Genomic DNA, 12,547 nt, shown 5'->3' with positions numbered 1-12,547 from the left:
AAAGGGCTTGTCACGTGAGACCTTATGTAGTAGAATAGCACTGGCAGCATCTACTTCAGCTCTGCAGCTTGGCAATTTGTTTGATAAGTTGGGTAGCAGTGTGAGAACAAATAGTCACCAAAAAAAAAAAAGAGAAATAAAAAATTAATAACTGAATTTACAATTTGTGCATTTTTATTCTCAGTAGAATTTTTAATTGTAGCAAGAATAAGTATTTTTCATTAAAACACTATCTCCTGGTTTGACCACAGAAGACCAGAAGTCTTTCCAGCTTGTGCAGCCATAACATACAAAGCTATTGAACATATCCAATTTGGATTCATGTTGGGAGGCCTCCTTTGTGCTATCCAGAGATTGTAAGAATTACTCAGCATGTGAAGTAGCAAACTCCTGCATTAATCTGCTGTATTTTTGCAGAGCTGGTTCTGGTCCTGGATTTACTGGAGCTTCGGGATCTTTTTTCATGACACTTCTCACAAGGCCTGGTGTATACAGCTTGGTACTGTGAATTTTGGGGTGGATGTTACGGGAGTGCTACAAACAATATGGAAACAATGGATGGACCACTCCTGTCTGGATAGTTAAAAATTTTGACTCAAGAACATGTGTTTAAGGGAAGGCTGGTAGATACAAAAGTACACATGACTAAAGCTGGTCAGCCAGCTGACACAAAGGAATACGCTCCTCCAAACACCGCGTACCAGATTCATCAGCTGTTGCACTCTTCACACGTTCCTGGAGGCTATGATTTCCTAGGGGTTCATCTGTGTAAATTGTGCATGCAGTTTTGGGATGCAAGAGTTCTCTTCCTTTCTCCAGTGCCTGGGGCAACCCAGCCTATAGAAGTTTTGGGAAACTTAGCTTTTGCAACACATACTGTGATCATCGGATGACAGGTGGTAAGGTAATAATATACCATTGCTGTCAGTGTCTCGTGCTCTATACCAGCATCTAATTAGGGTAAAAGTTTGGGGAAAGGGATTTCTCACTGAGTGTCAGAGAGTGCAGCAGAAACGGTAACTAGGCACAGATACACACACCAGCATACTTCAGTAGGCTCCCAGTCGGAAATTAATACTGCCCCTGCTCAAGTCAATCAATGCTCCCAGCCTCATGCTTCAACAAGACCAAAATCTACCAACAGGTTGAGCTAGGAGGAACGAGCCAGTTCCTTTGCAAGCCCTTTTGGGATAAGCTGTGATTCTTCCTTTAGAGGAGGTACCAGATTTTGTTTCCACACTTGTGGTGGTGTCACCTCCCCCCGCTCCCAGCTCCTTGAGCCACTTGGTACTCGGTGCAATTTCTCACCCCTTTTCTGGGCCACATGTATAGACAGCAGACCAAAGCATTAAGCCACCCACTTAACGTAGCTGGCTATTGCTTCATTTGGGAACAGGAATGGCCTAGTACATCTGTACTTGGACCATGACGATCATGCTTTCTTATTGTTTGGGAACAATGATGGCCATCAATCACCTCCAGACAGCCCAGTACACCTGTACCTGGGCTGTGGCCCAAAGAGGGAGATGCCAAAAAAATTCTGAGTGTGTGCATCTGCTGGAAAGAAAGTACCAGAATATTTTATTATGTGAACTGGGCCAAAGTGGAAATGTACCTGACAAAAGTGAATTATCTTAGATCCTACAAATAGCAATTCTAAGGAAGACCCTTTGTGTCTCTCCTGGATCATGACAGGCTATGACCAGGATGTCCCCTGAGCTGGGACACCTCTTAGGTACAGACTCCACAATGACTGTCTGCCAATGGAAAGACAAGGTGCAGCCAGAGTCCTCTATCATGCTGAGGAATGCCCATGCTTTGTGAGTATTTAAAGTTGAGGAGGGAAATTTTAACTACAAGTTAGCATCCTTCATCCACCTCCCTACCTGGTCCTGTGTTTAAATACACACATTTGCCTTCACAAATGTGGGTGACATATATCACTGGGCCCAAACATTTCTGTCTGCACCTGCATGTTTTAACTTTATACATATATATGTGTTTATAAACTTTTATTTAAGATACTTTATAGTAAGTCAGCATGCATCTTGTCATCTTCAAAGCTGCAATTATATCACTGTTTTGATCGTAATGTATTTTAATGAATTACTTGTAAATCTTTAAATTAGTCAATCATTGACTGCTGCTACATTTCAACCTTTGGTTTAACTCATCCTGAATTGACTGGATTGTAATTACATTGAGCACCTTCATCCACAAACACATCTAAACCTTTTGTTGCAGAAAGAGGGTCACCTGGCCAGGAATACACCATCTAGTAAAAGGTCTAATGTCACTAAAAGGAAACCTTTGACTTCACTGTTGGCTATTGCAGTTACTAGTAGCTAATGAGAGCTAATTTTCTATATCTTATATGTTAATGCAGAAGAAAATCACAGAATCACAGACTGGTTTGGGTTGGAAGGGACCTCAAATATCATCTAGTTCCAACCCCCCTGCCATGCACAGGGACACCCTCCACTACACCAGGCTGCTCAAAGCCTCGTCCAACCTGGCCTTGAACAGTGCCATCTTTCCAAACCCAGCAAATCTGACGATTACACAGATACCAAAATACAAAAAAAAATTTGTGATTTTCATGTATTTTCATTTTTTGACCCAGATTTTTGAATTTATGCTGCTATTATAAAGCTGAGGAAATTACTTTTTGGGGATGGAAATGTTTCAATTTTGACAAAAAAAAATTAAAATGCTATGTCTTTTGTTTTTTCTTCAGAAAAAAAAAAGAGAAAATTTGAAAGGGAAAGAAAATTGGAAACCTAGAGGCAGAGATTTAAAATGCACTGGTAAATTTAAGACTAAATATATCATATGCACACAGACCTGCTGTTTCCTCACTTTGTAGGAAAGTCAACAACTGACCGCTTGTCCTACTGCAGTGCAAAGCAAATTGGAAAGGCTGCTCCCTCACCATTCATTCAGACCATAAATCGTGCACCTGTATGCATAGATGTGTACGCACAGACCTGCCAGTGTGGGCAAGACCAAAAGCAAGAGACCCAACGTGTCCTGTCTGCTGCACGGGCCAGCTACCTGGGAGCACAGTGACATTTGCGACCCGGCGTTTCCCTGCGCAAGTACAAATGATCTTCTGCAGAGGTCCCAAAGACACAGATCAAGAAGTTTGGCAGTGGGTTACCATTAAGTGATATTTTTCTGTCAGGATCAGGGAAGCTGGCATTTTTGTGGTATACTTCTCTGGCTAGTCCACTTCCAGCAAAATGAAAGGAAACATGTGTTTTACCCTGCCAGCTGGATCAAGTTTTGTAGCTGCTTAGCACCTCTGAGACCAGGGCTCGCTCAGGGCACAGAGCAGCTGAACTGGTCTTTGTGGATTTGCAGGGGATATTTGAATGGAAAGTACTTGGATGCAGGAGGATATTCGGTGAAACAAAAAGCCTTACAGCAGAAATACCTGACCAAACACAGTTAGTCATTAAATCCATCGGTCATCAATGACTGCTCATTAAATCAAAAAGTCTCAAATATTCAAATTTGATTTCAAGAGCTGGGTGGTCATTTCCTTTCCTACATTTTAAAAACAACATGGAAAGGAGGTTCCAAACCAGAAAGTTTTAAAAAGCAGTCAAAAAAATTTTAAAAAAGGTGGCACTATTTTTTAATCTTAGGCAATTTAGTTAATTCAGCATAAAACAGCAAAATGCGGTGATTGAGTCATAAGGTAAGTTTTCAAAGCCAAGAACTATTTAGGTTGAAAATACTTTGCTGAGCTCTACTTCTGTCTCCAAAGAGAAGCCTGCAGCTGTTTCATGGTGAATTATCCATGGAGCACTGACTCCTTCCTTTACCATGCCTAATCAGCCCAAAATTTGCCTTAATCCATTAGCTTTGTTTGCTCTGTTGTCTGTCTCTGCTTTATCTTGGGAAGGAATAAAGGTGACAGCCCAGAACCAAACAGGGCAGCGACTGTCCTCCTCAATTGCTTGCAGAGCAATTCACAGGGTGGTTCTCCCCTGTAATCACCATCCTGCAATGTCCCTAAAACACGAGGCAAGAATTTTGTTATGCCTCCCTCGTTAAAGGAAAACTCTTATACAGGAACTGTTGGGCTTTTTTTTTCCATGTCCACAAGTGGAAGCTCCTTTGAGGCTAATTCTTTCACAAAGCTTTCTTCTCTCCTCTTAAGGAAAATAAGCACACAGGCCAAAACAAGAACAAAAGAAAAAAAAAGAAAAAAAAAATCCTTGCTTGGCTGATATGATAAACCACAATATCCAGATATGAACCACTGAAGGAGTCAGAGCGTGTCAGCAGTTCAAAAGGTGCAGCCACTACTTTGCTGGCAAACATAAATAAATGATGAAAGAATTACGCAGTAAATTTGTCTGGAGATCAGCAAGGAAGAGAAAACCAGGGGCAGCTTGTGAACCGTTCGCTAATCCTAAACGGGGCTGAAGCTCTCAGGAATTGAGGGCAAGTTTTGTGGAAGCAGGTAGTTTATGTAAGACTCCTCTTCCAGTCCTGCAATTACTGAGGACTCATAGCTTGCATTACAGAAGAGTAAATGTTTAGCCTTCATGGCCACCAAGAAGAGTTTGATGACGAGAATGTTAAACCTTGAAGACTAGAAGGCAAATAAAAAATACCCCAGCATTTGCCTTTTGAAACAAAACAAAGAAAGCTTAGCAGTTTTTAAGCTAGACTGAATACTGTTCATTCTTTCTGCTGTGTGTATTTTCTACAGCTTCTTTTCAGGCCTGTCAGTTCAACCCCATACCTCAAACACAACATTTGGAGAAAGCCATAGGGTTAAAACATGTGCGTGCCATCGCATGAACCCATGCTTCTCCATGGTCTGGACCAGGTGTCCATGGATTTGCCTCGTGCATAGCCTACCTCTCCTGTGGGCAAGGACAGTGTCATGCCATTCCCAACACTTCCTCAAATACTCCTCAGTGGCCCTTAGGATGGGTTTAGGTGGCATTTCTAAGACCGGTATTTAAGATAATGTCTAGGTTATCTAGGTCAGGAGACCAAGAGAGTCAAATGCTGCCAAAGACAGTCCTGCATTTTGTCCTTCAGGGTGCCTAAGCATCGTGCAGCCAAGCATCAGCAGAGGTAGCCTATGACTGGTAAATGCTGATGTCCTCAGAAAAAGCCATCCCTGTGAGGAGCAGACTGAGCACATGGAAGAGATAAAAACAACGCCTTGCACAGGCACCTGTGCTACAGCTGCTAAATGGGAAAGTGCTGTTTGGACCTGGGCTGGGAGCAAGCTGAGGCATCCTGTGGGAGCTGAGTGGCAAGGCTGAGTGCCAAGAAGAGTCAGGCCCTTCTGTGGCCTGTGGGAAATGTACAAAACAAAATTTTGTCAGGTTTACATTAAAATGGCCTTAGAAAGGACTCTGTGCTTGGAGGAAAACGTAAAACTGCAGTGGAGAGTTACAATTTATTTTCCCTGGAGAGGAAAAGCAAGGAAGGTCTTGGTGCAGCATGGAGCTGCAGGTGTGCCCCTCTGCTCAGCAAAAGCTCAGCCCATCCTGAGGCCCAGGGGCCTGGTGGGCAGCTGGCGGGTGTGTGTGGGGGTGTGGGGGCATGTGTGTGTGGGGGGTGTGTGTGTGTTTACTGCCACCAGCAAAATGGGTGTGTTCCTGGCACCTTCCTGCTTGTCCAAGAGAATTTTAATTGCAGCCACATCCCCACCTTAGCTGTGTGAGTCCACAGCACTGTACGCACTAGGAGCTTCTCCATCCAATTTTATTTTCCCAAGGATTTTAGGTTACATAGCTTTTTATGTTTGTCTTAGGTCATAATTTATTTTTTTAACGTCTCTACATGCAAAGGCCTGGAAGCCTTAGGTCTTACTGCAACATAAAATAAGTATCTAAGGATGTGACTAACTTTAAACATCATGACCCTATAAAATTTGAGGGAGAAGTTCATTCAACAACAAAGGAACCAATATTCTTCTAAAAAGCATCATTCCTAGTGTTCTCATGGCATCAGACCAATTGGAAATCGAATTCATGTGTCCCTAATTATTTAACAGGAATTCTTAAAATTCCTGCAGTAACAAGTAATTTGAAACAACCCAGAGAGCTATTCTGCCTGTTTCCTGGGGCAAATTTATGTCATAGTTTGGTTAGTAGCAATGTTATCAGCTGCTCGGGAAAACAGCCTATGCTAATACTGCCATTACCTAATTCATGCCTGGAGTCTGATCCTCTGAGATTTCTAAGCCTTTTAGTGATCCCTTTGAATGGCCTCTTTATAACTTTAAACACAGGGACATTTACTGAGGTAGCCACCACCATAGTAAGTAAACAAGGAGGTTCATAAGAACAGTCATTTTTGTTTGGTGTCCCACCATCCCTGCAACTGCAGACTTCTGTATAAGCATACATGACTACTTTTTCACAGCTAGGCAGGAAGATAAATATTCCCCAGTGTACTTCAGGGACACACCGGGAGATGTGACTGTGGAGGAGGCAAAGGCACTGGTGGAGCCTGATATCCCTGGTGTCTGGTGGAGATGGAGGCAGCAAACACTCTTCATGATTTTCATTATTTCTTCTGCTTTTATACACCTTAGGAAGACCAGCGGGTGGGGAGCCTGCCCTGCTGGGGGTGATCTGGGCTATGGGTCTCTTTTATACTCCTGCCTTTGTACACAGCCTTAGGGCAGTCCATTTTGATCTTTGGAGCCTCAGCTTCCTACTGCTCTGTGAAGTGGTTTCACATGGCCTTAGGAGCTGAAGAGAACAAGAGCTGCTGTTGATGTTTTCCTCTTGAGCCTCACTGATGACACAAGGGACCCAGCTGGATAAAGCAGGAGTGAGTCAGGAGGAAGATGGTGACAGAGATAATCAAACAAGCCAAATTTGTGTCTTCTCTGTGTGGGCTCTGTCTGGTGGGGAGGACATTGATCTGGATAGGCTGTTGTCTGCTTCCAGGCCTGCCCTTGCCTTCAAGGACTGGTACCTCTGGACTCCTATAGCAGGAAGGAGCTGGAACATACCTCTTCTCTGGCACACCACACCGCAATGCCTCCAGTGACAGGCACCTGCCTTTCACAATAAAAGTGCCAGACCGAGTACTTTGGGATTTCAAAAAAGCCTCCCTGGATTTGTGGCTGCCATGAGCAGGCAGATGACAATGATCTAGTACCATCACAGGAGGCCAAGTTGATATACTTCCCTCACAGGCTTTCTTTGAATAAAGGGCCCTGAGGAAAAATGTCACGTTCCAACTCGGAGAATCCTGTCTATGGATGTGAACCCCTCCACCACCAAGGAATCAGGTCTGCTGTTTTTCAGGTTCCCCCTGTAGTTTGCGTGGTGACTGGGATCTATTGACAAATGGTGGAATGTTGTTGCCATAGCCCCTGCCCTCCCTTTCTCCTTCCCCTCTTGTTTGTATCTCCTCTTTGGTGCCATTCATTTTGGCAGGAGTATCTCTGGGACAGCGACTGCAGCTGTACATGTTCCTACAAAGTGCCAGCATACTTGTCAAGATAGTGAAGTAACGTGATGAAAGAAGTGGGTGGAAATAGATGCTATTTATTGGTTGTTTACACGTGGCAATAGAACAGACCAGACAAGCTTTACCGCGCGTAAGCAAATACGGCCTGTTTCCTGTTTGTAGTTTGAAGGGAGCTCACAGAGTTCAAGCTTTGCTCAAAATCTTTTAAATCTCAGAGTCCCAAGAACTGATATACCTAGAAGTTAGGAGCACAAGATCACTGCCCGATCCCTCTGTAGTTCTTAGAAGCAGTGCACAAGGGTGCTTTGACTGCAGGCAGGCGGAACCCTCCTTTAGAAGTACACTCCTCTGTGAGCACTTCAGTTGGATGTCCACGGCAGCAGTGTTGGGCTAGGAGGGAGTTTTACTTAACAGTTGCAAAATCCCAGAGCAGCAATGCTAACTCAGCCTAAACTTTAAATGAAAATTAAAACAAATCCCCTTTGGGATGAGACAGAAATGTCAGCCCAAGGAGGAATCTGTTCTCAGTAAGTTGCGAGTGACTGAAGGAGATACAAATTGGAATCCAGCCTTGGCTGCACCACACACCATCTGTCAGCCTTGCAGAGCAAAATAAAGGAAGAGTAGAAAGCGTGCAATTATCGTCTCCCTCACTGGAGAGCCCAGAGGCCAGAGAAGTGTCTTCTCTTCCCTGATGCACTTCTCGGGACGTAAGTGTCACATTCGTTTTCTTACCCTAGCGATGGCATGTGTTGCTCTCTTGCCCTACTCGTTCTTCCCTTGGGAAGCAAGGATGCAGACTGCTAGCCTGGGACCTCAGTGAGAAGGCTCTGTTCCCCTGGTTAGAGATGACTTCAGGAAATCACAGGAGAAAAATAAGTGAGAGCAGGAGATGCTGAAGCCTCTCCACCTGGCACCCTGATGACAAGATGAGGGGGTTTGCTCCTGCCCCTGCAGGCATCCGAACACTGCCGGGACTGAGGACTTTCCGTCAGGCAAGAGGTCTTCTCTCTCCTTCTCCCCCCTGCCCTTGCACATTTTCGTAACCTTGAAAAAGTTTCAGACAACGTCATCTTTAACCTACTGCAGGCAGGGCTTGTGGGCCATGTGAGGGACAACAAGGGAGACCATACTTGGTCAGCACACCAGCCCCACGGCCAATGAGTGGGGAGCTGGACTACACTCCCCTACCGGCCACCCCAAAAGAGGTGCAGGAATGTCTCTCCCTGGCATTGCATTTTGAAAGATGTGTCTGGCGAGACTGCTAGCTGACTTTGGCAGGCACTATCAGCAGCGTGATAATTAATTAAAGCACAGTTTAGAAAATCGTAGCGCAAACCTACTCCGCAGCTAGATCCACAGCTCACCAGCAGAGCAGAGGAGAGCAGAGCATCCTGCTCTAGCCCGTATCTCGTTATTAGAAGGAGTAGGCAGCTTGCATTTTGCACTGAAAATAAGGGAGTGGGATGAAAAGGAATGAATCCTTGTGCTAATCAGTGAGAGAGGTCCTTGTCTGTAAGATAAGACCTGGAAACAGATCAGCAAGACATACCACAGCAATAGAAAGGATAAGCAAGGCAAGACAGCTCATGGCTTTTTCACACAAGGAGGTTCCCCTCCTCCTGTTGCCTATGTGGCACCGGAGGAGTCTCTCTGCAAAACAGAAAAGTGGGCGCAAGGGACAGGTGCCCTGTCTTGCAGTCTGACTGCACAGCTCACCGCCACCACCCTCCCAGCACATTTCTGTGCCTTCAGCTCCGCTCTTCCAGGTACCAACAGTGAAGGTGCACCGGTTGTGTTCCTAAATGGACACTTAGGTGTTTCCTGCTGCCACCTTTCCCACTGCTGCACGTTTAGGCAGACAGAGGATAACCATGACATGCAGACTTCCCTGCAGCGGCGGCTCTCACCTGCCTGTCACTGGACTGTCCCTGCCCCAACTGACAGGTACCCCGTCCCCCACGCTCACTGCCAGTGTGGAGGGCAGGAGGTACTGTGCCAGGAAAAGGACTTGCAGATCGGCTTTGGTGGGATAGGCTTGCCACAGGTCACCCTTGAGCCCCTGGATGGCTTGATGCCAAATTGCTCCTTACTCAGACTATATCAGAGAGGCTTGGCCATGATTAGAGGACTTCCACCACTTGTCAGGTTGTTGCTGTAGCCCAACCAATCATTACAGACCCAAGAAGGGAAGAGTCATGTTTCATGCCCAAACTGGGTTTTCATTAAAAATGGCTGGTTTTCACAAGAAGACGTTAAAAAAAAAATTCAAATCACTTACACCTTTGAACAAAAAGTAGGAGAGAATGATTCCCTGTTTGTTTGTTTGAACTTACTAACAAAGAAATCACCTGGAAGCTTGCTATCTCACTCTGACTGTTTGGATTTAATTTCACTTTTCTTTGGGGGTGAGGGAAGAGAAAATTTAAATTTTGGGGGTGGAGAGAAGACTTCTTTCTTACTTGCATTTCCTAGTCAGGACATCAGAACATGGGTTTTGCTTGTTTCTAAGCAGATACTTTTGCTGGAAGACCTCTCATCCTCAGCCATCAAATCTTACCTGAATAGATTTAAAGCAACACAAGAGTTTTGCAGGTTGGTGTTGGTCTCTCTTCCCATCCTCTCCTTTTGCCCTGTGTTTCAAGCTGTCTTTGGAGCATTGCTGTAGAAATGAAAATTTGGGGTTGATTCTCTCAGCGCTTGCTGTTGCATGAGGTCAGTAATGTTACCCAGGGTTTAGCACAGCCACACCACACAAACCAGTGCTGCCCATGTTGTGTTGGAGACACTTGTGGGCTTGTTCTGGCTTTAACCTTCCACATGGTCTGTGGGTGCAAGTATGAGCTTGGTTATGCAACTCCTGTCTCCGTTCCTCCAGACTTCCCCCCCTCCCCTTGTTAGAAATAACGTAGTTTAGCTCTCACTGTATTACCTTCCACCCACTTTGGAATCCCTGAGTACTATAAATCAGGCTCTGTTTTTCAGATGGCACTTTGCTTTCCCCTATAGGATTATGTATTTTACAGAGGAAGCAATACTCAAATGCAGTTAATGGTTGCACTGAAGCACACTGACTTGATGCTATGAAGTTTCTTCTCCATCCAATCATCGTTATGTACACGGGAAAGAAAGGGGTTTTTTACACAGTGGGAAATGTGCTGTGTCAGACTGGTGCAACTGCACATCATTTAGTGTTCAGGGACACATTCTGCCTTCCTCAAGTCCCATCCACTTCAGATTATTTTGCAGTTGGGTTTACAACAGATTTAGGCAACTTGCTCAAGATCAGAGAAACCAGACTTATCCCCCCTGCCCCTGTCTTTCATAACATTCAAGTTTTCTTTGAGTGACTTGGCTTTAATCTTCCTTCTCTGCTTTATGTGGAGGCAGTTTTATAATGAGACATGGGCTTAGAAGGGACAAAGCAATTATTCCAAGGAGCACTTTCAGCATAACAAGTTAGATTTTATTCTGAGTAGCTTGCAAATCTGCTGCCTACCCTTGCTACTGGTGGATTTCACAATCAGTGTTGGGAATGAACTGGAAGTCTGATTACAGCCTGTGAATTAGCAGAGGTTAGCGGGGACCAGCAGTTCACCCTGGGCTGGCTGGCCAACCATTGCCACTGCTCTTTCTTACCTGCTTAATCTGATCCTACGCTAGCTGTTTTCCCACAGCCATACTGTGATGCAAGTTTCTGCTGCAGTAGTCATGGTTGCAACTGTCCAAAACTGGGGTCTTCATTGGTTTGTTCTGGTAGCATCACCTGTGATGAAGGTGGCCTGGCAGTCTCCATTACAGCAGCTTGCATTAAATTGATTGTTCTTCTAGGTTGCCAAATGTTGCCTGCAGGGACCGGAATTTTCTAGGAAGGATGTCTGAACCTAGATAGAGTCTGGCTGATTTCTAGGGGGGGAAATTACACTACAGAGTTTCGACTAAATAATATCAGGAGAAAATGCATTGTTTGGTCCACACTTGCAGGGAGGAAAAAAAAAAAGACATGGGAAAATTTTTGCTATTCTTTCTATGAAAGCGTCTCAAATACCAGTCAGAGGATATGTTTGACACTTGGCATGCTGCAGCGCAAACCATAGTTTCCTGTGCTCACACCACCACCATAATCCTCTGGTGAGGAAGGCTGGTCTCTTTCCTTAACCTCCACCTCCTCATGCCTCTGACTCCCACCCTTTCCCACCACACCAGCCACTACTTTAGACCCCCTCCCTGACCCTGTTGTGCTGGATGTCTCAGTTGGAAAGGGTCTCAGCACGATCAGTTTGCACCCTCATTAAATTCTTCCAATGCCTTTTTGGATATAAATAGGGGCTGGCAGCGGAGGAACTTCAAGTTGTGTCCTGGGGGAGATGCATTCTCACATATAGATCTTACTGGTCTTTTAATGGAATCTACCGTTGTAAAGGTGACCCAGTTCTGCTACACTTGAGCAACCTCTTATTGAATAGCCTTGCTAATATGAACCAGGTGTATTTTAGTCTCCTCAGGCACTCCTGAGGACACTAGAGGAGTTACCTTCTCCTCAGGTAACTGAGAAGAATCATTTACTCTCAAAGTGAATCCGATTTACTTCCCGTTGCAAGGCCCAGGGTCCCCTCATTGCCTCCGAGTGCCATAAGCGTCTTTACGAAGCTGGGCCTTTGACGTGACACAGCGCCGTCCAATGAGAACTGGTGCGGTTATTAATTTAATGTTTATTACATGTCCTTACATAAGTGATCCCTCACCCAGTGGCCACCGATGCCAAGCTGCTCACAAACCGTATGGCCGAGGCGAGGGCAGAGGGAGTTGAAAAGCTCAAGGAGGCAGCTTTACATTTCTCCAGAGCACAGATGCAATCTCCAGCGACTTAACTGGCGCTCCAAACTTGCACCTCCCTATAACTGCGGGCAAAGCAAGGTTTCAGCGAAGTTTTTTCAAGGGTACTGCAGCAGGCCCCTTGCCGGCACCGAACGGGAAGCGCAAAGAGCATTCCCGGGGCAGAAACGCGAACGATAAGAAAGATCTTATCGGAGGCACCGCGGGGCTAGGTCGCGAAGGCACGGAAGACCAAGGGGGACGGGGG

The sequence above is a fragment of the Gallinula chloropus genome (assembly GCF_964237585.1).
Source record: "Gallinula chloropus genome assembly, chromosome: Z".
NCBI classification, from domain to species: Eukaryota; Metazoa; Chordata; class Aves; order Gruiformes; family Rallidae; genus Gallinula; species Gallinula chloropus.
This window is presented reverse-complemented; position numbering follows the sequence as displayed.